Source organism: Helianthus annuus, chromosome 11, assembly GCF_002127325.2.
Source record: "Helianthus annuus cultivar XRQ/B chromosome 11, HanXRQr2.0-SUNRISE, whole genome shotgun sequence".
In the NCBI taxonomy this organism is placed as follows: Eukaryota; Viridiplantae; Streptophyta; class Magnoliopsida; order Asterales; family Asteraceae; genus Helianthus; species Helianthus annuus.
In genome coordinates, this window is record NC_035443.2 from 107,354,486 (window position 1) to 107,360,031 (window position 5,546).

The 5,546-nt window shown below is 40.6% G+C and overlaps 1 non-coding gene across 1 annotated transcript; it reads right to left on the minus strand.

Moving 5' to 3' along the window:
- Positions 1-2,283: 2,283 nt before the first annotated feature.
- Positions 2,284-2,390, minus strand: LOC118484500. The gene has a single exon (XR_004873611.1). It is a non-coding gene; the product is annotated as a small nucleolar RNA R71 (small nucleolar RNA).
- Between the last annotated feature and the right edge of the window lie 3,156 nt (positions 2,391-5,546).

The following is a 5,546-nucleotide window of genomic DNA, read 5'->3' on the forward strand; positions in this document are numbered from 1 at the left end:
CGTTTTTACAAGCCGTTTTTACGCCCCATTTTTACATCCCGTTTTTTCGCGCCGTTTTAGCGTCCCGTTTTTACGCACCGTTTATACGGCCCGTTTTACGCGCCGTTTTTTTACGCCCCGCTTTTTTCACGCCTTTTTTTGCGAACGGGTTTTCATGTGCGGTTTTTTATTTCTGGTTTTACGCACCGTTTTACGTTTAAAGTTTACGTTTTTCGTTGTACGTTTTACAGGTTACATAAAAAAAAATTTACGTTTTACATTAGAAAGTTTTTACATAAAAAAGCTTTACGTTTTACGTTAAAAAGTTTTTACATAAAAGTTTTCGTTTGCGCTTTACGGTAAAAAGTTTACATTTTACGTTTTACGTTAAAGTTTTTACGTTTTACGTAAAACTTTTTACGTTTAACGTTTTATGTTTTACGTTTTACGTTTTACGTTTTACGTTTTTTACGTTTTACGTTAAAAAGTTTACGGTTTACGTTAAAAAGTTTACGGTTTAACTTTTTTTTTTACAAAAATTTTTTTACGCAAAAACAAACGCACCCAGAAATCGCAAAGTGTATCTCGAAAAAAAATGGGGTTTGGCTCAGATTATCCGATAATCAAAAGGCTGCAAAAGTGGGGTTGCAGGTTCAAAAAACCTCCCTCCGTCGTCCTTGTCGCGCCATCCTCATCAAAATCAACGGTTTTTTTTTTTTGGCATCATCACCACCCAATCGATCGTGTCAAAACCCACAGATTCAAAGAACACCAATCACCAATTTGGGTAACAAATTAACCAAAAAAAACACGATTGAAGCAGATAAATCAACAAGTGGTGACAAAGGTCCAGAAGTTCAGATCTACAAAGAACTAAACACTATACATCTTCATTTACACCGATGCACCAATTTGGGTAACAAAATAACCAAAAAAATTAACCAAAAAAACAGGATTGAAGCAAATAAATCAACAAAGGTCCTTGCTGACTCAAACTACTGGGTTGAGGGTAACGTCGCCTTCAAAAGAGGGGCCTACTACAATAACTAAGATAATCTCTTAAACAAGTGCAAAAGTGCGAAAATAATCAAAGGTTATACTAATACACGAGTCAGATCCAAGTGATTCATCTTGTCTATCTGTTTTTACTTTTATTTTTCAGCATTTAGTTAGTTTTTATTTTCTTAGTTTAAAAATCTTTTCTAACATTTTGATTTGGTTAGACGTTGAGGATAAACCGGTACTAAAAGCTCTTGTGTCCTTGGACGACCTCGGTATCTTACCAACACTATACTACGTCCACGATGGGTGCACTTGCCCATATGTGTGTTTAGTGTTAGTAAATATCGTGTTTTATAAATTTAAAACTTGGCTAAAAGTGTAAAAAGGGCTTAAATATACATCTAAAATATATACACACTTGCACACATCAAGTTTTTGGCGCCGTTGCCGGGGACACAAGGATTTTAAGAAAGTTAGGAATCAACGGCCTAATCATATTTTTATTTTTCTTTTTAATTTTTTAGGATTTTCTTAGTTTTTCAGCTTCTGCAGAGCTCAGCACGGGCCGTGCCCAGCGTTGTTACTGACAGTTTTTAGTTTTCCAAGTTACAGAAGGCTGACCACGGGGCAGTGTTGGTGCAACACGGGGCCGTGTCCAACTCTCCAGTAACTGGGATCTGGAAAACAATCACTGTAACTCCGACCACGGGCCGTGTTCACTGAACACGGGGCCGTGGTGAACCTTCTGACCAGCATTCTTTTTTGTTTTTATTGCAGGACTTGGAACCAGACGCCATCCCTACATAGTGTATGAGCTCCAGTTCTAATAAGGACATAAAAGAACCTCTAGAAGAACCCGAACGCTTTCTCAGAAAAAGACTAAACGCCAAAAACCAAGAGAAAGTTTCAGGAAATCCACCCCCAATGGCGGATCAACGTACTCTCATGGATTATCTACGACCCACCGTAGGTAACCTCGGCGCCGCTATCAATGCACCGAATGTTGAAGCCAATAACTTCGAACTTCCGCCGCATTTGATACAAATGCTACAAAACTCCGCAACCTTCTATGGGCTTGCGGACGAGGATCCCCATCTACATATTACTAATTTCTTAGAAATATGTGATACCTTTCGGATCAATGGAGCATCAAATGACGCCATCCGCCTTCGAATGTTTCCTTTCTCACTAAAAGAGCGAGCAAAAGCTTGGCTTAACGCCCTCCCAGCTGGATCGGTAAACACCTGGGATGAACTAGCCCAAAAATTTCTACATAAGTATTTCCCTCCCGCTAAAACGGCTAAATTAATGACTGAAATTAATACATATTCACAAGAGGACGGGGAATCCTTATATGAAACTTGGGAAAGGTTCAAGGAGCTATTGCGAAAGTGTCCACATCACGGCCTTGCGATATGGCAACAAGTATCCACTTTCTAAAATGGGTTGTTGCCACACACAAGGCAGACACTTGACTCTAGCTCCGGGGGACTTTTAGGTAATCGCCGCCCACATGAAATATATAACCAAATTGAGGAAATTGCTCAAACCAATTTCCAGTGGCACACTCCCCGAGGCAATAAATCTATTGCCCCGAGCGCCCATAAGGTTGATGAAAACACTTCCTTACAAGCCCAAATCGAGGCCCTTTCTTCAAAAATAAAAAAATTGGAAATGACAAAAACGGTCTCGGTTATGGCTTGTGAAGGGTGTGGTGGGCCACATAAAAATTGGAGTTGTATGAAAGAAATGGACGATCAACAAGAGTCGGTAAGCTACATTGACAATAGACCTGGGCCGTCAGGTCCTCCAACGGGCACTTACAACCAAGGATGGCGGAATCATCCTAACCTTGGTTGGAGAGAACCCGGCAATAGTAGTAACCAACAAAACCAAAGAAAAAACTTTCAACAACCAAGAAATGAGTCACAAAATTTCACTCAACAACAAGGTGGACGAGAAAGGCTTGAAGATACTGTATCTCGCCTCATCTCCGACACTGAAAAGAAAAACTCGGAAAGGTTTCTACAATTAGAATCAAATTTTAGAAATCAACAAGCTAGTATTCAAAACATAGAAAAACAATTAAGTCAACTAGCCCAAAATTTTTCCGAGAGATCACCAGGCGCATTACCAAGCAATATCGAAACAAACCCAAAAGCGCAAGTTCATCTCATCACGTTACGAAACCGTACGGTCGGGTCTGCGGAAGCGCCACCGCCAACCGAGGAGACTACACCACCACCTCTGCAAGAAAAGGACTCCCCTCCATCATCAGAGCCTATCAAAGCTCCTCGAGTTCCGTACCCCGGTAGGTTAATTCGTCAAAAGACCAATGAGCAATTCGCAAAATTCGAAAGTCTACTAAAACAATTGCATGTCAACATTCCTTTTATTGATGTCCTAACCCAAATGCCTAAATATTCTAAGTTCATGAGAGACTTCCTCACTCATAAAAAGAAAACTGAAACGTTGCAATTAGTTAACTTAGGCGAAGAATGCTCTGCCCTCGTACTCAACAAACTCCCCCAAAAGAAAAACGATCCCAGAAGCTTCACAATTCCTTGCTCGATCGGGGACTCCCCCGTTCGTAATGCACTAGGCGACCTTGGGGCTAGCATTAACCTCATGCCCTCATCAATGTTCAAAAGACTCGGCCTAGGAACAATGAGTCCTACAAAATACAACTTGCTGATCGATCCGTCAAATTCCCACAAGGTGTCATCGAAAATGTCCTAGTAAAGGTAAACAAATTTGTCTACCCGGCCGACTTTGTTATACTTGATATGGAAGAAGACACCGAAGTCCCCCTCATACTAGGGAGACCATTTCTAGCCACCGCACAAGCCGTGGTAGACATGAATGACGGAACGCTCACCTTAAGGTACGGAGATGATGAAGTAAAGTTCGGGGTTGGGAGGAGAATAGAGGACGATGACCCGGTCAACTACATGAAGGTTATTGATTCGAGTTTGGATGCTGCTCTCCGACGGTGCAACATGGGATGCAAAACATCCCACTCAGAAAATATATAACCTCACTTTGGGTCTAGCCAAGGACCCTTATAAACGTGGCGCACCACGGAGGCACTCCGTGGAACTATCCTTAGCTTAGTTTAATCTTTTAGTTTTAATTTGCAGAAATAAAACACACTCATGGTGGTAAAGGATGATAAGGGAAATGAGAAACATGGACCCATGCACAAGAACAAGGCCACACGTCGACAATTTCTCCGTTACAGTAGGTTCAACACGGGCCGTGCCCAGCCAACACGGCCCCGTGCTGAACCCCCTGCAGAAAAATGCCCATTTCAGGTAACTGGACACGGGCCGTGTTCACCAGACACGCCCCCGTGTCCAGGCTTCTGTTTCTTTTTCTTAATTATCGTTACTGGCACCTGACCACGGGGCCGTGTCCGGTCCCCACGGTGCCGTGTCCAGGCTGCCAGTAACATTAATTTTTGCTTTTAAACACCACGTTACACATTCAATCAACCTAAAAATTTATTTTTGGGACACATTGAGGACAATGTGTAATTTAAGTGTGGGGGGGGATGCTAAAACCATGAAATTTTGCAAGTCCTAATAACTAGCCTTACACAAAACTCTATTGGAACCGCTAATCACCCCAAAATTTTTTTTACTTGTCTAAAGTTTAAGTTGGGAATTCTAAGATTAATAAGGTTATATTTTTGCAAATTTACAACCGATAGCGTCGTGATAAAAAGAACTAACACAAGAAAATTATGAAACGGCATGACAAGCTTAGTTAAAATTCGATTATATATACTTGATCACATAGAAAAACCCATTCCCACAAAAAGTGAGTTTTGAGCCTTTATTGAGCATACAAATACACATCTTTAGATTAAATGCTTATTTTTCGTTTCTTGTGTGAATAGCCGCTTGGTTCTTACGACTCTAGAACTTGCCACAACGATTCATTCCCGGTCCTTACCAACTTAAACCCAAGTAAGTAAATGATGGAGGCATTAGGACTAACCCTTTTTCTTTCAAAACCATTATTTTCAATTTTTTTTTCACCTACCCAAAAACTCCCCCTAGTTAACCCCTTTGAGCCTAAACCTTTCATTTCTTTACCTTAAAACCCTTTTTACCCACCAAAACCCTTTTTAATTTTTACCCTTTTGTTTTAGTAACAAGCTCGGTTTTCGTGTGACTAAAAAAAATGATGAAGTTAGAAATAAACAAACAAAGCTCTTAAAACAAAAAGCTTGTTTGAAGAAATACTTCATTAAGAATAAAAAGTCACTAAAACAAAATGTTTTACGAAAACCGACGCTTTTTACGCTTTTCGCCCTTTTCTACTAACCACTAACCCAACTACCCACCTTTAGCCCAAGCCTTTACCCAAAAAAGTCCTCTTGATATTTACAAAGGTAACAAGTTAAAAAGGAGGAGGATTGATTGCTTGGCAAGCCTATGGTAGGGATAAGTTCCACGCCGCTCTCGAGTGATTCACTAAAAATACACCTCCGGCCGAGTGTGAGTGATTTCTCCCGTGAGGTATGTGAACTTGTATATAAATGGAATTTTAAAAAGGCA